The sequence below is a fragment of the Equus asinus genome, chromosome 7 (assembly GCF_041296235.1).
Source record: "Equus asinus isolate D_3611 breed Donkey chromosome 7, EquAss-T2T_v2, whole genome shotgun sequence".
In the NCBI taxonomy this organism is placed as follows: domain Eukaryota; kingdom Metazoa; phylum Chordata; class Mammalia; order Perissodactyla; family Equidae; genus Equus; species Equus asinus.
The window spans coordinates 105,886,480-105,906,549 of NC_091796.1; the positions used below are offsets into that span (position 1 = coordinate 105,886,480).

The following is a 20,070-nucleotide window of genomic DNA, read 5'->3' on the forward strand; positions in this document are numbered from 1 at the left end:
CCTTGTCAGATGCCAGATATGTTTCTACCCCTATAAACACCGTTGAGCTTTGCTCTCAGAGTTATTTAGAAACAGTTTGATCCTTTCAAGGCTTGGGTTTAAGTTCCATTGGGTAGACCCAGAGCATCATTTAGATCTAAACTAGGGTTAATTTGACTCCACTCCTGGGCCAATGTCCTTCTGAGGGCTCTACCCAATGCCCATGAGCGAGAAGACTTTCCAGGCAGGCAAGTGGGAATGGCGCTCTTCCCGGCCCTGGGTGAGTGTGGGGGCTGCTGTCTCTAGTCCTTGTAGGTGATTCTCTTCCTGCCCGGGGCAGTGTGCTCACACACGTGTGCTCATCATCCCCCACTGAATACTCATGGAGGACCCTCTGGAGATCTCTGAACACCCCCTCTACAAATCTCTCTCTCCTCCATCACTCTGCCTGTGGGCCCCAGCTGCCTCAGCTCCTCAAAATCCCAGTCCCGTCTTCTCAATTCGGGAAGACCCAAGCTCTGTCTGGTCCCCCTCCCTGTGCCGTGGCCTGGAAACCCTCTCCAGGCAGTGAGCTGGGGCAATCAGGCTCACATGGTTTGTCTCCTGTCTCTCAGGGATTACTGTCTTGAACTGTTTATCGTCCAATGTCTGAAAACTGTTGATTGCATATATTTTGTCCAGACTTTTAATCGTTTCAGGCAGGAGGGTAAATCTAGGCTTGTTATCCTGTCTTGGCCAGAGGTAAAAGTTCATTGAATATCTGCTGGATGTCAAATAGTTACCAAGTGCCAAAGACTACTGAATGTCAGGTAGTCTTCTGTACATTTGGAATGCGTCAGAGGACAAAACACAACATCTCCACCCCAGGGAGAGCAGGGGTGGTCAGAAAATACAAAATAAACGTAAGAAATCAATGAATTAGATATCATATTACACTAGTTTGCTGGGGATGCTCCAACAGACACCACGGCCTGGGGACTTCAACAACAGACACGGATTTTCTCACAGTGCTGGAGGCTACAAGTCCGGGATCTAGGTGTCAGCAGGGCTGGCTTCTCCCGAGGCATCTCTCTTTGCCTTGCAGATGGCCTCCTTCCCCCTGCGTCCTCACACGGTCGTCCCTCCGTGCGTGTCTGAGTCCTCTCCTCCTCTTCCAGGATGCCAGTCCTACGGGTTAGGGCCCACCCTTATGATCTCATTCCACCGTAACCACTCTGTAAAGGTCCTATCTCCAAATACAGTCACATTCTAAGGTCCTGGGGGTTGGGACTTGAACACACGGATGGCACAGGGGTGGGGTGGGGACAACTCAGCCCATAGCAAGTATGTTGGAAGGTGGTAAGTGCTGCAGAAAAAAGAAAAAAGCAGAGCAGGTTTAGGGGGATCAGGGTGCTGAATGGGGTACATTTTAAATAGGGCAGTAGGGTAGGTCTTACGGAGAAGGTGACATTTCTGCTCCCTCCCCTCTGCCCCCATGCAAACCCTAGTGTGAACGGAAGGATTCTAGAGCCCCAGAAAACCAGAACGGCTTCTCTGAAGAGCCTCCTTCCAAATCTTGTTTTCCTGAAGGCTGCCCCCGCCCTTAGGAGAGCCCGCTGCTGCCCCAAGGCCGGGAGGGGCACGGAAAGGAAAAACTGATGGTGAGCGGGGCTTCTCCAACGGCACGCAGGTCCCGGGCCCCGTCCAAGCCATAATTAATTGGTACACATGCTGTGAGAGTTTACAAATGTTTATTCTACAAAATCGAGGACTCAGATCCAATGAGAAAACGCCTCTCTCCTGGCGAGTGTCTGGGGCTGACCAGTGACTGAGGGCAGCTGAGCTCAACAGCTCACACCGCTCGAGACGACGTGCCAGGAAGGCCATCTTCTGTGTCTGAAATGTGCAGGGTTTCCACGGTTGAGGCTGGTGGGCGGCGGTCCCTTCCCTCCCTCTGGACGCGGGCACAGCTTTACAGACATGAGTGGTGTCCCTGGATGAGAGCCGTGCCTTGGGGTCACCCTCAAGGGGGGCTCCTACCTGACCACAGTGGCTCTCCCTTCCCAGGGGTCAGTGTGTACGCTGTCCTCTCCATCACTGGCCAGGTCCCCACATCATGAAGCACGGGGGCCTTTCTTCCAGGCTCCTGGTCACAGCCTGCCTCCCACACTTGGGCTTCACAGGCAGAGTCCCCGGTTCCTGCCACAGCACCAGCCCTGCAGACACACCCATCCCACAGCCAGTCTGACCCGCGCTCCTCAACCTTCATGCCAGCGACCACCCTGAGACCCCTCGGCTGCCACCCGGATCCTCACCCTGCGCTGCCTTCCTGTGCCCACCGGTCCTCGGCTGCACAAGCGCTTGGCCTCGAAACCTTCTGCCTGTGCCGCCTCCAGTCTGTAACCCTGCAGTCCGGACATGACATGCAAGAGGCTGGGGCCAGCTAAGGGGACAGATCTTCGGAAAGGTGACAACCACCTCCCTGGGTCAGGGGAGCCAGCTGAGGACACTTCACAGAGATGTGCCCAATATCACAGTGTGTCTTGCGGTCCCCACCCTCCAAGCACCTAGGAAACCCACACCTCAGAGGCTGGGAGAACCCGAGGCTCAGGTGGCCCAGCTGCCTGAGGCCAGGGCGTCCCCTGAGCGCCTCTGGGGCAACGCAAGGCTCGGGCACAGACAAGGGATGGTCAGAGGGGAGCAAGCAGGCTGCTCTTTGTCGGGGTTTGACCTCAGCCCACGAGCTTCTTTCAAATCTTTCAGCTTTGTGGTTGCACAGGAAAAATTTCCTAAAGCTTTTGTAAAACTTGAAAAGGTCTTGCCCTCCTCTTTTCCCCCAACCTACAAACCCCAAACAAGGCACAAAAAAATAAACAAACCAACAGCACTTCATCTTTGAAACTCAGGCAATAATTGACCTTGAAAATCCGATCCTGCTTTGTCCCTCCCGGGCCTCCTGGGCCCAGCTGTACCCGGCCCAGAGGCCCCATGGTTGATCAAGGGTCCCTCTGTGAAGAGCTGCTCTCGTCCCTATCCCCTGTTCTCCCCCTCTCTGCCTGAGCATCCTGGAAGCTTCTGGAATATGCAGGAGCCAAATCTCCTCCAAGTCAATTCCCTTCAACGTGCTTAGGTTTAACTTTTCCAAACAGTTGGACTAGTCAATACTGGGCGTGAAATGGTGCAGGTGGTGTCCGTGGGGAGTCGTACATAATATCTGCCTAAGGGAGAGAACCAAGATGGTTCAGAAACGCCCCATTAACCCCCATCAGCCCTTCTTGGTCATGAACCTGAGACTACAGGACCCGTGGCTTGGTCCAGCCTTTGTTCCAGGATGTATAGATGGAGCCCGGGCAGGGAAGAAGGCGGGGTTTAAAAACAGCAGGCTGTGTGGACATCCTGGTGACCATCCTCCCCACGGCAGCCTTCCAAGTCACCCTCCGTCCACCCCCTCCTCCACCTCCACCCCCGCCACACACCCCCCTCAGCTTCCTCACTTGTAGAATTGTTCACAGGGCGAGTTTGTAAGGTTAAAATGCAGTCTGTAAGAAGGTTTCATTGATTCGTGAAGGGAATACGATTAACATGTGAATGTCCCCTGAGCCCCACAGAATAAAAAGAATTTTGACCTGGCTGGCTCTGTGTCACCCCTTCCCTTCCCCCCCAGGGCGAGCGCTGTATTCACCAGCTGGGTTTCAAGGTTTTTATGATGCAGATTTGGGCCCAGAGGGCACAAAGGGAGAGGTCTCAGGAGGGAGAGAGAGGAGCGGGGTCTCTCTGGCTGGGCGAGCTGCACGCTCCCCTTTGTGGCGGAGAAATACGGAGAATGGGTGATGCGGAAAAAAACAAAAGGAGGCCAGTCTAGCTCGTCTAAAGGGCCGGGGAGGAGGACTGTCAGAGAGAAGGCTCCAGAGAGGAGGGGGCATTGGGGGGACGGGGGAGTTAGACAAGCGGCACTGGGACCAGGAGCTGCAGCCCCTACCACACCATTTCCAGAGACACCAGCAGCCACCAGGAGTCCTTGTAAATTCTTTGGTCGCTGGACTGCTCCTTCCGTGTCTGTAACTCAGGGCTGCGCTGGGACACTTGGGGCCCTGGGTTTACCCGGGCTACACACCCATCCAGCCACCGTTCACTCATCTCTTCCTCAAATGCTGAGCCTACCTTATGGCTCCGGCTCTGTGGCTGGTCATGCACGAGGCGGTGGTTACAGAGATGAGCCCAGGGAGAGGAGGAGCCAGACCAAGCCAGGGAACGTTTCCATTCAGTGTGTGCTGGGCGTCATGTCAGGGGCAAGCACAGGGGAGCCGTGAGAGCTGAGAGGGCAGAAGTCCCTCCCCTGGAGAAGCTGTGTCAGAGAGGTGGCCTGCAAGATGAAGGACGAGGATATACTGTCCATTGGCAAAGGAATGAGGGTGGGAGAGGGCACGTGCAGGCATTCTTGGCTGAGGGCACAGCATGTGCAAAGGCCCAGGGGCCAGTTTGCAAGTCTGTAAAGACTCTGGCATGGAGGAAGCTCTGACTTTACAGTGATGGGTTGTGAGAGATGCGAGTTTGAATTTTATCCTGGAGGCAAAGGGAGCCAAGGGAAGGATTTAAGGCCAAGGATGACAGGAAGCTCAGGTTTTTAGCTCCGAAGTTTGCTTTGGCAGCTGCAAGAGAAAAATCAGCTGAGGGGTGAAGACTCCACTTAGCTGCACAAAGGTGAGGGTCTTACCTGCGGCTACCTCCACCAGAGCAGGCACAGGTGTGAGTGCGTGCCTGTGTGTGCGTGTGCAAGCATGTGGTATCCAAGCCGGGGTGTGTATGTGTGTGCCTCTGTGTGAGTGAGTGCGTGTGTGTGTGTCCCAGCTCTGGGACCTCAGTCTGGAGAAGGGACGTGGAACCAGAAGCCCCCCCACGTACAGGGACCCCTTGCTCCATGTTCCTGGACAAGCGGAGAAGCTGCGAGAGGTGCAGTGGGCGGCCTACGGCTGAGCGAGGACAGACGGTGCGGGAACAGCTGGAGGAGAATCAATTTGTTCTCTGCTACAGCAAGACATAAACCAATTAGAGCCGCCCCGACAGGGGCCTTGGTGCCGGGAGAGACAGCAGGAGAAGGGCAGATCCAGGCATGTTAATCCTTGCTGGTGCCTTCCAGCTGCCTGTGGGATAAAGCTCAGCCTCGCAAGAAGGGGCCAGGTCCCCCTCCATCTGCTTGCTGCCTCCCCTCAGGGTGGTCCTCCAACACCGCACCCTCCTCAGCCCACCCCACACACACAGGAGGTAACAGAGGGCCTCAGGCAAAGCGTGCACTTTCCTGCCCCAGGGCTTTTGCTCATGTGAGTCCTGTCCTCGAAATGCTTCCCCTGGCCTCCACAGGCCCCCAGCCTGTGCCCCGCCTCCCTGGCCCACCCCCCAGGGGCTCTCCTTCATCCCAGCCAGGACAGACTTGCTGTGTCTTCTTTGTGTTGTCCCGCTGCTGGCCTTTGGCCAGTGGGGGCTCCAGCAAGAGCACTGGGAAGACTGGAGCCACTGGGCTTCCACTCCAGCCCGAGCTCGGTGCCCGGCTGTGGAACCGAATCTCTCCAGGATCCCCTCCACATCAGTGCGAAGGGGTCACACGCAGGCCTCGCAGAGCCATGAGGGGTAAACAGCGCCTGCCGGGCATGGGCACGAGGGCCAGGGCCAGTCTGAGAGGCTCCCTCTGTGTCCTGCCTGAGCCCCTGTGTCGGCCTCAGGACCCCTCCCCCCGCATCCTGGGCCTAGCGCCCAGTGGGTGCTCAGGAAGGCTGGCTGCTTCGCGGTGACCCTGCCGTTCCTCTGACCACAATGCTCCCCCCACCCACCCTCTGGTCCCCTCGGCCTACGCACCCCCCAGCTGTGTCCAGGCCGGGAGCCCGGCTCCTCCCACCCCTGCTGGCTCCTGACGCCATGCAGTTGTGAGCTATCCCTGCGCGGCCCCCTGGGGGCTGTGGCGCCCTGTTTCCAGGAACCAGCATCCCAGCATCTGCAAACTGAGATGGTCCAGGCTGCGCCTGGGGGGCCGGGGCTCCTGGACTGAGTGAAGGGGGCGCATTGTGGGGGAGTGGCTGGGGAGCCCACCTTGCCTCCTCTGGCACCTGGCCAAGTAGGCCCACGACGGGTGGTCCTGTGTCCCCATGGCACCATCACCTGACACCTTCAGTACCACCTCCCTGGCCCTTGGTTTCTCGGGCCCTATGTGGGTGTTGCCGCGGCAGGGCTGGGCTGGCTGTTGGCTCGCTGGCTTCCTGAGCACCTCCTGCCTGCCCGTGCGGGGCTGAGGGCTGGCGACTGGGCTTCACCTTCCCAGTTTAGAGGGAAGAATGTCACCTAGGCCATAACAGAACTCCATGAGCAGTCTGTGCTGGCTGCCTGGAGGAGGGGACGCTAGCTGGCCTTGAAGGAGGATGGGGATGCGCCCAGCGCAGATGGAAAGGACAGCCCACAGCAGAGGCAGGGGTGAGGCAGAGCAGGTGTGCTCTCCAGGGGCCCCAGGGACCTGGGGGGTGGAGGTGGGCAGGACCCCACCAGGAGAGCCTCATACACCTGGCTGAGAGAGTGTGGCTTTCACTGTGAGGGGCACAGGGACCCAGTGGAAGTGGGAGAACGACAAAGTCAGCTTTGTGCCTCGGAAAATCTGGAGCCAAGGAGGTGAGGTGGAGAGGGGGAGGCACAACTTGCTGGGATGGAGGGAGGGGATGCCGGAGGGGAGGCTGGGATGGGTGCCCAGGAGTGGGGGGGAGGGGGGGCGGCGGTTACTGGATTCTTGTATGTTCTCTGGAGGAGATGAATCTGGAGAGCAGGACCCCAGACAGGGAGCGAGGCCCTGCTGTGACCCCAAGGACCGTGCAGGGAGGGCTGGGCCCCACCGACCCCAGGGGCCAGGAGCAGCAGCAGCAGGCCCCACAGCCAGGCTGTGTTCGAGGGGCGCACAGCCCCATTACACCAAGGACGAGGAGGTGCCCTCCCTCCCAGCTGCCCTATGCCCTGGATTCCAGGCCACCCAGTCCCTCCCTCCAGGGACAAGCCGCAGGCCACAAAGCACACAGTGAAGCCCTTAGCCAGAGCCACAGGGAGGCCGGCTCCCTCTCAGCGGGGCCGTCTTTCTAGTAATCTCCGTTGTCCCAGGACAGGAGCAGAGCAAGACAAAGCTCCGGAGGCCGCGTGGACAGACTCACAGACAGCCGCTCCGGGGTCGCAGAAGACGCCACGCCCGGCATCTCGGCCCGCACAGGGAGACGCACACACACGCGCCGGGAGACACGGTGCACCCTGCGGGCACACCCCACGTGCCACACGTCCAGACGCACAGGGAGAGGCGCGCAGACACGCGCCGGGAGACAAGGCGCACCCTGCGGGCACACACCACATGCCACACGTCCTGACGCACAGGGAGACGCACACACGCGCGCCGGGAGACACTGTGCACCCTGCGGGCGCACCCCACGCGCCGCACGTCCAGACGCACACGCACACACGGCCCCGCCAAAGGCCCCGCGCGCCCACGTGCCGCCGCCAGCCGGCCTCCCCGGCCCAGCCCCCACCCCGGGCAGGTGGGAGTCGGGCGGATGTGCAGGGGCGAGGAGGACGGCTAAGGCGGCTCGCCCTCCTGACCTGCAGGCCAGCAGCCCCCGAGTCCCCTCTGCGTGCCGCCCGTGGGCGAGCAGGCAAACGTGCTAACGGCAACAGCAGAGGGAGAACCGCAGAGGCGCTGAAACACCGCCTTCTAGAAGCTGCTTGGGGAAGTGGCGCGTGAGAAGCACACCTGCGGGGCTGCCTGTCCTTGGGGGTGAGAAGCCAGCTTGGGGGAGGAGCTGATGCGGGAGGAGGGCGTTCCAGGGGCTGGAGCTCAGGGAGAGCCAGTCAGAGGAGGCGCCTGTCCCTGGCGGCTGTCACCACGTCCTGGACACCCCCAGGGCGACGGGCGGGTGCACACCGTCCTTCATGGACAGTCACAGACAGTGCCACTCACACCGGGACCCTGTCTGTGTGGCCGCCCTAGGGGTCCTACAGCTGGTGTCAGGCTGGGCCGAGGCTGCGCAGGGCCTTGAATGTCAGGCGGGGACTGGGGATGAATCTTTGAGCCGGATTTTGAGTTAGGGGGACAACCAGCGCTGGATTCAGGAACGTTGAACATTTCCCGGAGGCTGAGGCCGGGATGGGGGCGCCGCACGCGGGGGGAGACCGCACGCCTGGGAGGCGAAGACCAGGGGAACCCGGATGGGGCCGCAGGAGTCACCTCCTAGAGCGACGTTCCCAAAGCACAGACCTCCCCTGCCGACGGCGGCATTTCTCCAGCTCAACCGCCCGAGGCCCCCCGAGGAGGCAGCGCGCACCCCAGGAGGCGAGTCCGAGGCAAGGAAACCTCTTCCGGTTGTGAGGTTGTGAGCTCACCTCGCTGAAGCGAGGTTCTGACCTCGGTGCAAGGATGAACCCAGATACGAGCCCTGGTGACCAGGCGCAGCCTTCGAGGACACGGCGCCTTCGAGGACACGGCGATCGGGCCAAGACATGACAAAGGGACTGAGGTCTTCACCGGTCCCTGGAGGAGTTGAAGGCGCTCTCCTCGCCAACCCCCTCAGCCCCCTCGACAGTTTCCTTTTCTTTCCAGAAGTTCTCGGTTCTCCATGGCTCTGGCCTCGCAGCCCCCGGCTTCTCCGGCTGGCGGAGTCACCTTTCTCCGAGCCCCTGTCCTCGGTCCTGGCACTTCCTGTCGACCTGCCTGGGAGGCCGTGGGACCCCGGTTTCTGGGCCTCCTTTGCCCCCCGCAGTCACGCAGAGCCCAGAAGCCTCTTGACTCTGGTCTTCTCTCTGTCTCAAAAAAGAAAAGAAAAAAAAAAAAACCAACAAGAATCACTCCTGGTAAATAAAATCTCCCCTTCGTCCCCGGTGAGGGTGAGTCAGCTCGCTGCTGTTCCGATGGCGGGACTGCTACCCTCCTGGTGACTCACAGGCTGTCATGAGAGAACTCCGTCTCAAGGACAGGGGCCTGGGGAGCCCCTTAGCCACGGCAAGCCCCCTCCTCTGCCAGACCCTCTCTGCTGCCCCCCCCCCCTGCTGTGGCCGCCGCCCCCTCGAGCTCCATGACCACCTGGCAGCGCCCCTCAGGCCTCTGTGGGCAAGCCTGCTCTCTCTGGAAAGTTCTTTCCTGCTTGCCCGCTCGCCTGGTAAGCTCTTCTCCTCCCCTGTGAGCCATCTGTGGCCCCTCCCGGCCCTGAGCCAGAGGGTGAGCAGCATGGGCACCTCCCTGGGCACACACACTGAGACAGCAGTCCCGGGCACTCCTCAGTGCCATCCTTTCACGTCTGTTCCCCCCTTTCTGAGGCCAAGCTGGCCAGCGGAGCTCTGTCACCCTCGGATCCACCACTAGAACCCCCGCCCCTGACAGGCCACATGCTCTGCTGCCACAGCCGGCCGCCCACACTGGGGCCGCCTCCCTTCCTCTCAAAGCCGCTGCCAGGGCCCGGGCCGCAGAGGCACCTACCCATGGCCAGTGCTGCTGAGCACCGTCACACCTGCCGTCTTCAGCAAGAAAGACCCCGGCACCACAGCCTGAGCAGTGCGTCTGGGATGACCCCTAAGTCGAGGAGGACACAGGTGAGGAGCATGGACAGTGCCAGCTACGTGCGGGGCCAGAGCCCTGGAGATGAGTCCTCATCCTGTCCCTGGGGGCCTGTGACCTGCTGAGAGCCAAGGGCTCCTCCCCTGTAACGTGAGCTGCCAGAGCTGGTGGAACAGGACCTTGTACGTGAATCTCTTACCCAGGGCTTGCACACAGTTGGTGCTCAGTAAAGGCACAAGTGCCCTGCTCTGCCCTGCTGGTGGCGTTGTACCCAACGCGGTCCACTGGCACAGCCACCTGAAGCTTGCTGTCTGCACGCAGGCTCTGTGGTTTGGAAATATGCCCTCAGCTTTCACCAGGGGTGGTTACGAGGAGCAGTTTTATGAGACTTGTCATGGCATTTACTGTCCAGATGCTATTGGGGACATTATCCATTTTTCGTTTCAGGGCCACCTACCTGGAGCCTCGTAGGAAAAGCATTTTTCAGAGCCAAGGCTGGAAAAGCTTTGCACTTTCCAGGGCACTCAATGAGTGCCGCCTTTGCTGGAACATTTTCCTAATGCAGGTGTGCAGAGACACACCTCTCTTCAACCCAGGCCACAGTCATCTCCAGGCTGATGGAAGCGGCCTCATCCACCTTTCCCAGGGTCTCACACATTCCCTGTGTGTTTTAATGGGAAGAGAGCTGGGAAGCCCTACCCTAAGGGATGGTGAAGACAATTGTACTGATCTGATTTCCCTTTTCACTTTGGCTGCCAGGAATCTCAGAGTCAAATTCAAGACTCCAAACAAAGCCTCTAGGCAGGACTTTTGGCTTGCATGTTTGGCCTCCACTTTTCTCTTTGTTGTTTCATTCCTGTCCTCATTTATTTTGCTCTAGTCTGAGAGCTTTTATATGTTTGCATTTCACTCATTTTTGCTATATCTTGCCTGTAGCCTGAGATAATCCTTCATGAAGCGAGACAGGGTTTAAGTAAATGCTTAATGTGTCAGGAATGAAACAGATCCAATCGCCATCCCCCAAAATCCCGCACGGCTCCAGTGTCAGAAGCAGACCCAGCCCTTCCCCTCCTGTGTTCTCCTCCCTGAGTTTGTACGTGTCCAGAGCCTGTGTTGGATGCTGTGTTGGATGGTGACACCTTCCGAGGGAGGATGCACAGACCCACACTCGAGAGGGAGCTTCTGACTCATGGAACTTGAGAGCCCAGAGGATGGAGCCTGGCCCCGTCCTTCATTCTAGGTGACATGGAAGCCAAGAGAGGGTGGGTGGCAGGTCCCAGGTCACACAGCATGATGGTGGTGCTCCTGGCTTCCCCTCACACAGGACTCGCACGCCTAATCCACCCCCAAGCAAGGTAGCAGTCTCTTGGGTGGAGATGCCACGTAAACATGAGGTTCGTTTGTTCTGATGACTGCCTGGCAGTGCCTTGGCTGGAGGTTTTGGGACGAGCATGAAAACTGTCAACGACGGGGCGCCACTGCCCACCAAACCTTTCAGCAATGTGGAAAGCGCCACCCGACACCAGCCACCAGGCTCCCCGCGAGGTGGGGAACATTGCCGCCAGGGCCACCGAGGGGCGGAAACGAGAGGCACAGCTCGAGAGACGGAAAGAAAAAGAGCCTTTCAGAGCGACGCCGGTTGGAGCCCATCGGCCTCTGCCCCCTGCGTGTTTCAGGCTCTGTGACACACTGCCAGCATGGGAGCACAGTGTGCATATGCGTGCATGCTCACACACACAGTCACGGGTGCTCACACGCACACACGTGTGCACACAGCAGTGCATACATGTGTGCACACTTGCACAGACATGCACATGTTGGCGTGTTCACATGCGTGTGCACCCGTACACGCATACTCTCACATGTCCCCGCAAAGCACATGCTCACACATATACGTATGCACCTGTGATCACACACGAATGCCTGCACGTACACAGCATGGAGCACTGTCTGGTGGTGGCCGCGGTCCCTCCGGGAGCCATCCCAGTGATGGACGTGGAAGCTTGAACGACGCACACTCTCAGCTCCGGGCGTCGTTCTAAGCCTGTGCAAAGTAGCATTTCCAGCCCCAGCAGCGGAGTCTCGTAAAAGCTGTGCCTCGCTGTCGAAAAATAGTGGCAGCTGGTGAGCAGGGCTTGCAAAGCCCCAGAGAACTGCAGTACTTTTCGGAGCTGCGGCAAAATGATGGCCGCGGTGTGCCCCTGTCCTCAGGGCTCCCGCAAACACGCCCTCCCGGGGGACCACGGCCCCGAGCCCACGCAGACCTCCTCCTCGCCCCTCCAGCCTGCATGGCTCCTTCCAGTGCCTTCTGGCTCCAGTCCCGGGGGGGGCAGCGGGGGACTGCTTGTGAAGGGTGCTGGGTGGGCATTTTGAGGGAAGGCCCCAGGCCTCCTGCATGCCCCCCCCCGCCGGCTCTCTCCATGTGCCAAGCCATCGGGCACCCCTCCTCTCTGAGCCCACCCAGAACTGGGACTGTATCTTGGTGAAAAAGACTGATGGCAGAGGATCAGAGCCCTGGGGAGGCTGCTGCCAGGCGGAAGCCTGGGGAAACTGAAAACATCACGTCAACAGCATCTCAGGATGGAGGAGCTCAGAGTGGCATCTTGAAAGAAGACACCAGTTTGGGTTACCGCGTTAGTGCTCAGGGCCTGTGGGGTGTGGGGAAGAGGAGGCCACTCACTCCAGTGGCAGGAGGGGTCCCCTGGGAGCTTGCCTCCCCTTCCTGGGGTGCACTATGCAGAGGGGCCACGCCCGGGCTGGGTGCTCTATACAAACTCTGATCTTGCCAGCAGCCCCGAGAGCTGGGGACCACGTCACACTGCACAGAGAGGAAGCACTGAGACAGAGCAGCCACAGCTCCCCGTGACCACTCACCCGCAGGGAGCAGGACACGGCTCGACTTCCATGCCGCCCCCCTTGGGCCCGGCCCCCAGTGGAAGCCCACAAGGTACACTCTGTGTGTGGAGCCTGTAGCTGCATTTCTGTGCACTCAGCGCTAAAATACGGCTTAGATCTGAGGATGGGGTTGTGGCAGCTTCTCTGTTGCTGTCAGGCCACTGGCAGAATTGGGGCCTGGGCGTAATTTTCTCCGTGAACCAAGGCTGTTGGGTGAACGGAATCTGTCTGGATGCACGAGAGAGCCGGTGGGTGAGAATGCTGGCCCCATGGCCCGGGGTGCCTGCTGCAGCTGCACCCCCATGCTGGGCCTCTGGCCTCCCCCTGTTGGGGTGGGAGATGCTCAGACCACCACCCTCTCCAAACCTATCAGCAGAAAACCTAACAAGAAAGGGTCAGCAGAGTGCTCCAAACCTGGGAAGGGAGGGGGGAGCCTTCCTGGGGGAGTCAGGGGCAGTCCACCGGGACCTCGGCTGCTGAGCTGGGTGTGCCAGTGGACACCACACTGAGGGGTGAGGAAATGCTGGTTTGGAAAGAGGAAGAGGAGGGGAGCTGGGGGCATGTTGGTTTGTTTTAATATTCACCAGATGAAATAGAGAGATCTGGAGTCTGCAACGGAAGGAGCTCAGTGGCACCTGTTCCCAACCTCCACCCCAAGGTTGGTCTCTCCAAGGTCCTGGAGAGGGCAGAGGCCCTCCTTCACCCCTGTACTCAGACAGAGGTGAAAAGAAGATGCCACCTGACTTGCTGTGTGACTCTGGGCAGGGGACTCCCCCTCTCTGGGTCTGTTTTTCTATTTGTAAAATGAAGAGGGATGAGTGGTGAGAGGACAGCTAAGAGCCAGGAGGAAGGGGAGAGCGAGGGAGGCGCGAGGTGGGGACAGACGGGCACTGGCCCTGAGCTGTGGTGACTACGACCTCCGTGCACGTCGGACCGGCTCTGTTGCCTGGTGTGGAGCTTTCCCGGATCCCAGTTCAGTAAGGGAATCAACGTGCAAAATGGAAAATTAAAATCGGGTGCCGTCAGGACAAAGACAAAGGGCCGGGCTGTGGAGAGCAGAGCAGAGAGCTCCCTGAGGGGCTGGGCTGCGAGGACACGCTGGGCGCCCCCTCACAGAAGGCACTGCTGGACAGGGACAGGAGCCGGGGCGGGGGCAGGGTGCCTAGGGACCCCGGGGGCTCATCCCGACCGGAGAAGGGGCTTTCAAGGAAGGTGGGCTCTGGCAAGGGTGGCTCCCCCATCATGCAGAGGGCCTGCACTGGGACCTGAGCGGTGCTGCCCGCAAGGGGAGAAACCAAAGGAAAATCTGCAGTGCCCCTCTGCATTCCCAAGGGGGCATTTGGTGCCTCTGCAGCCAGCTGGGCCTGTGTGTGTATGCAAAGCGTGCGTGATGGGGTGCAGGTGTGTGCCTGTGCGTGTGTGCTTGTGCATGAGGAGGGGCTATGATCGTGGACATTAGGAAAATTCCCAGCACCCAGGCAAACCCTGGCCCCAAAGCCCCTTGAGCAGGACAAGGGGGTCCTGACTGCCAGGGCTGACTGAGGGCGGGGCCTCGCCGCCTAGGCTGTCTCCCTCCTGGGCAGGCTGGCTGGGCCGCCACCTCCGGGTGGATCCCTGCCAGGTGTCCTGGCTCGCACTGCCCCCCAGTGGCCATCCTGGGCGCCCAAGGGTCTGGGGCTGGAGTAGATGGAGAGCTGGCCGACAAGGCCCCAGAGTGGCCAAGGCCATAGTCCCCCTCTGGGTAGGGAACCCCTCCCCTTGGGCCCCCTCCAGCAAAATGGCAGATTTTCTGGCCTGAGACCTCCAGACCCACCAAGATGGTGCCCGTCACCTTTCACCAACCTCCTGGAGGGAGGACCCAGCCCCCTTCAGCTACCTCTACTGTCAGGGCATGGACCAGCCCCTCAACATGCCCACCCAGAGTCACCTCCTGTCTGCCAGCTGCTCCTGGTGGCCTCCGCCAGGTCACACCCCCACCTCAGACCTCGGTGGCCACATCTGGGTTAGCAGGGACTGGGGTCCTTGCAACTCGGATGTCTTGTGAGTTTGGGACTTCAAGATCTGATCACAGGGATCTGGGAGCGGCTGGGGACGTAGCTCTCAGACCCCCCGTGGAGAGTTCCCTCGAGGCCCCTCCAGGGCTGGACTCTGCGTCCACTCCCACGGCTGCCGTGGGAAGGGACCAGAGCCAGCCCACTCAACCTTCCATTTGGTGGAAGAAAACTAAAGGGAAGTGGGAACCCCTCCCTGGCCGATGGGGACTGGGACCCCCAAGGCGGGGCTGGGCCCAGGGCCCCCAGCACGGTGCATTTTCAAGAGTTGCTATTTCAGGAGAGAGAGCGAGCGCCTAGGAGACAAAACTGCTTGTGAATGAAAGAGAAAGCAGTCCTCTCACGGCCAAGGTGGGGGTGGGGGCTGGCCCTGCACCGCAAAAGGTCCCCCAAAGGGTCAAGGCTCAGCCTCTCTGGCAGGGTCGCCGGATCAAATACAAGATGCCCAACTGCATTCGAGTTTCCGATAAACATGCAGTGTTCAGGACGTCCTCAGACTAAACCGTGATTTGTGGTTCATTGAAAATTCCAACGTAACTGGGTCCTGTCTTTTTATTTACTAAACTGGCAACAAGAGCGTGGTTTCTCCTCCGGGCTCCCGGGGACTTTTCTCTCTCCCTGGCACAGAGGAGGCCATCCTGGGCTAAGGACCCGAGCCATCTGGACCCTCCTCCTGCATCTCAGACTGACTGAGCGGTGGGTAGGCAGAGGCCGCTGTGCAGTGTCCTGTGGATGACAACCCCCCGGGTCATTAACACACACGGGCGTGTTGAAGAGCTCCAGCCCCGATCATGGTCTGTATTGATTAGATCGATCTCCAGGCGTTTCTCCGGGGTGTCCTTCATCAACACCCACTGTCTCTTCAGTATACAACCCACAAGGACTGGTGACCCTTCTAGAGTGTTCTGGGCCCCTCCGGCCTGCTCCATGACCAGTCTTGGACCTTATCTTCTACATTTTGTCCCCGGAGGTCCCCAGGGTTAATCTCACAGGTGTTGGTCTCAGCTCAGGCCACAAAGGTGTAGACAGGCATCTTTAGCTGATTTCTGCGGAGACGCTGCCCACAGCTGGTGGGGGCTGCCTGAGCCCTGAGGACTCGCTACTGGCATTGGTGGGGGTTTCGAGCTCCCCTTGGGGCTGGGCTGTTTGAGGTGGGGCCCCGAGAAGGCGTCTGAGCCCCCCTTGGTGGGAAGAGCCCATCCTGCTTAGGTCTGTGTTGTCACAGGGTCTCCCTTATGCAGGAACAGATGCATTGGGTTGGCTGCACAGACCTCTGAGCCCCCTCTTTCCACCCACCCCTGCCCAACTGCCCCCTTCCCAGGGCCACGGGGGCTCCATGGCCACTCTGATGCCCCCTCCACCTGCCAGCCCCAGCCATGCGCACTGGTACGGATCACCCAGTCTAACAGAGGGACTGCCAGGTGAGGGGTCCCCACCCTGGGGCGGGTGAGGACTGTGGGCACCGGCCTCAAGGCGGACTCGGAGGGCGGGACCCAGACCTGCCCCAGGAGGAGCTGGGCCACGGGAGACCAGGGTGCTAGGCTGAGGGAAGAGCGGAGACGGGCAAAGCCGAAATGGCCTGGTCCGGTGTGGGTGTCTGAGGGCCCCTTCTGGTGGGAGGGGAAGGTGGGCCAGGCATTGCGAGGACCAGGGGCGGTCAGGCTTCTTCTTTTTCTCTAAGCCAGATGGTAAATATTGGAGGCGCTGAGGGCCATGTGGTCTCTATCGAAAGGACTCAATTCTGCGCAACCATAGTCACTGTGAACGGATGGGCAGAGCTGTGTGCCAATAAAACTTTATTCACAACACCAGGGGGCAGGTCCATGTGGCCCGGGGCGGTGGTTTCAACTCCCTGGTCTAGGCTGGAGATGATAAGGAGGGAGAGCAGGGACCGGGGAACAGCCAGGGTGCGGGATCCAGGTCAGCCCAGCCTCTGGGTCCACACAAGGCTGAGGGTCACAGGACTCATGCAAGGTGACTGAGCCGGCGATGGAAAATGTGTCCCGGTTCCTCGTGCCCTTTCCCGCCAGAACAGTTTTATCCGAGTGTCTGGAGGAGTGAATGAGAGGACAAGAAGTCTGTTCCCGGCCAGAGGGGGCGGCAGGGACCGCAGGTGGAGTCCATTCGGTCACAGGAGCACCCAGGTGTGGTCCCAGGCAGCCCAGAGGAAGTCAAGACAGGGAGGGAGGTCTATGGGTCTGGAAAACTGGCAGGAAGGAGATTCTTGGCCACAACCCCGAGTTTTCTGAGCCTCGGAGAAAAGATCAAGGACATCCTCCAGCCTGGCCGGCCCTCCGGACCGCCTCCTGGCCTGGGAACAGGTCACCTCACTGTCCGAGAGCCCCAGGAGGTGGGAGTTCCAGAGAAGACGGCTGGGCACTGGGTTTCTCCCTCCTGCAGGGGGATCCCAGGGGCGAGAGGGCAGGGAGGGCTCAGGCTGCCCCCCCCCCCCCCCCCCCCCCCGCCCGTGTCCGCCCCAGACCCATCCGCGGGAGGCCGGCTCCTAAGGGCACTGGCGTCCCCTGGTGGCTGCAGCCTCTCTGGGTCCCCGGCCCCAGCGGGTGGCATCTGGAGGAGGCAGGAGCCCTAGCTTCCAGCCTCTCCACCGTTTCTGAGACAGAGATGAGATACCCTTGCGGCAAATTTGGGGAATTTCCTGAGCTCAGAGCGCTAGTCGCCCTGCCCCGACGCAGCGCTGTCTGCCAGGGCTTCTGCCTGGAGCCACGAGCAGGAAGGTCTGTCCAGCCCTGCTGCCCCCAAGACGTTCCAAGTCCCCACCCTGAACACGCTCCTGCTTCACCCTGGACACCCACCCCCTCACTCACAACCCGAGGCCGTGCCCATCCGCCACAGGACAAAGGCCACGTTCCCTGCGTGGTTCTCCACGGCTCCAACACCCCTGTAGATCCTTTGGCCATCCAGGTCACCTCATTGCATCCTGGCTCTGCACACCAGACCCTTGGAGCGTCCGCAAGCCTCCTTGCCCTGCCACCAGTGCCCCGAGGCCGGGGCTACCTGTCTGGTTCACTCTGCAGCTCAGGCGCTTAGCACAAGGCCTGGCATAGAGGAGGAGCTCAGTGAAGATACTGCATCAGTCGGTCCGTGGTCCCTCTGCTTGGGAAGCCTCCACCCCGACAGCCCCTGCCCCCTGCTGGAGAACTCCTACACACCCTGAGACTTAGCTCGGACATCGCCTCCCCTGGAAAGCCTGCCCTGATTGCACAGGACAGGGTCATCCTTTGCTCCTCTGGGTGTCCACCACCCTGGGCACAGGCCTCTCCTGTGGCAGGACTTGGGAATATGAATAAAATAGATTCCTGTATTTTCGTATAATGTATTTGATTATATTTTCATATTATATATTGACGTATTTTTATTTGTAATGTATTTTAAGTTTTATATATGACATATAATACAAAATATATCATATTTAATATATTATAAAATAATATATATTATATAATAATATATAAATATATTTATGTATAAAAAATTTATAAATAAAAATAAAGGATATTTTGGGGACACTTGGGTAACTTTGAATATAGACTGTATGTTAATCAAAATTACTCTATTGAGGCTGGATAATAGAATCGTGATTTTGTAGGAAATGTCCTTATTCGCAGGTCAGAGACGTCGTATTTAGCTGGGAGCAGGGAGGACCCTCGGGAGGGACCGAGTTTGCGTTGTGGACTCCCCGACGTGACTCGCTCACGGCCCCTGTGCACAGCTGCACAAGTCAGCAGCTGCCGAGTGGAGCTGCCCGTGGTCTTCACCGGAAGATAGAGAAGAGGCACGCTTCTGGAAATGAGTGGGTGTCATTGGCCTCAGCCGGAATTGGGGAGGAGGCCCCTGAGGTGAGGTTTTGATCTCAGGCAAAGGATGAGACCCTGTCAAGAAGGGAGGGGCCCGGCACCTTGAGACCCAGTGGAGAGGGACAGGCAGGCACGGCTGCAGCCGGGCGCGGGCAGGTGCTCAGGAAGGAGCCGGAGGGAGGCCAGGTGGACAGGTGATGAGCTCCTGAGTGCGGGCCCAGCGGGCCTGGGTGCAGCTCCACTCCCGTCCTTGACCAATGGATAGGAAGTATCGGTATGAGAGGCGGTGAGCACTAACGAGCTCAGGTCTAAGTGTTGGGATCCCGGGGCCTGGGGAGGCCCTGTCGCTGGTGGGGGGCCGGGGATGGATGAATGAATAATTGAGACCAGCTCTGGTTTTGAAAAGAGTGGCCTGCCCCAGACCCTGGACAGGCCCGAGAACTCTCGTGCATGCAGAGGAGCAGAGATGCCCCTCACCCCCAAGTGTAAAGTGTGAAGAAACCAACATCCGAGGTCTCAGCACCACCAGATCCCTAGCATGCCCCCGAGGGCCGCCAGGGCCCTGGGCGGGGGGTGGGGCGGTCGGGATCCCCTCTGTGTTAGTGTCCTGGGGCTGCCCTAACAAAGGACCTCTGACTGGGGAGCTTAAAGCAACAGAAATGAATGGTCTCACAGCTCCGGAGGCCAGATGTCTGAAATGAAGATGTAGGTAGGGCCACACTCCTTCTAGAAGCTGTGGGGAAGGATCCTTCCTTGCCTCTTCTGGCTTCTAGTGGTGGCTGACAATCCTCTGCCAATGCTACTTCCCTGGCCTGCAGCCGCACCCCTCCCACCCCTGCCTCTGCCTTCACACAGCGTCTTCCCCTGTTGTCTTGTGCCTCCATGGCATTCTCTCTCTGCATCTGTCACTGTGTTTTCTTTTCTCATAAGGATGCCAGTCATATTGAATTAGGGGTCCACCCAGCTCCAGTGTGACCTCATCTTAATTTAACTAATTATACCTGCAACAGCCTTATTTCCAGAGAAGCTTACATTTAAAGTACTGGGAGTTACGACTTGTACGTATTGTTTGGGGGGGACAAAATTCAACCCATGATACCCTCCTTATCCTCCCCTCTATGCCTGTCCTTTTTTTAAACTGGGAAAGTCTGTCTCAAAAACCTTTGAATTAATGAATAAATTACTTGCACGTTCCAGCTTCCTGAAAGGACCAAGTTTCCTAGTGGAGAAGATGGTGCATCTGCAGCGAGAGTCGAACCCAAAGAGAAAGTGCCCTGGAATGAATTTGCTGAGTCTGTTCAAAGAGCAGGAATGGGCTGCTTTCCTCCTGACCCTTGGGCTGTGCTGCCCGGTGAAAGCGGGTCTCCAAGAGAGCCACCTATGACCTGGATCTGAGCTCAGGTCCACCATCCTGCAAAAGGAAGCCCTCTCCGGCTCTAAGGAGCACTGTAAGACAGGGGGACTGTGGAGCCCACAGAAGTCATTCAGCTATCAAGTGGATGGTGGTGCCCGAAGGAGCCGAGACCTCAGAGCCCCGGGCGCTCACTGCGGGCTGATGGGGTGGGTGGGTGTTGGCATTTTCAACCTGGGCTGTAACCTTTCCTCTCCCCAACCATCTGTGAGCTTTTGAGAGGCAGAGCGGTGTCTCCCTCAGGCCCATGTCCCTTGGGGCGGCCAGTTTCTGGTAATTAATAGATACACAGTGAATGGTCAAGGAATTCAGGGATAAACAAAAAGAATCTATTATTTGCTGATCTGAAATGTGGTTATCAAATCTAAAGTTCCAAAT

At 58.9% G+C, this 20,070-nt stretch overlaps 1 long non-coding RNA gene across 1 annotated transcript; it reads right to left on the minus strand.

The window, feature by feature from the left end:
* Positions 1–1,691: 1,691 nt before the first annotated feature.
* Positions 1,692–8,846, minus strand: LOC139045793 (uncharacterized). The gene is made up of 4 exons (XR_011504892.1): positions 8,353–8,846; positions 4,120–4,321; positions 1,999–2,174; positions 1,692–1,854 (listed from the first exon to the last, which is right to left on the minus strand). It is a non-coding gene; the product is annotated as an uncharacterized lncRNA (long non-coding RNA).
* Between the last annotated feature and the right edge of the window lie 11,224 nt (positions 8,847–20,070).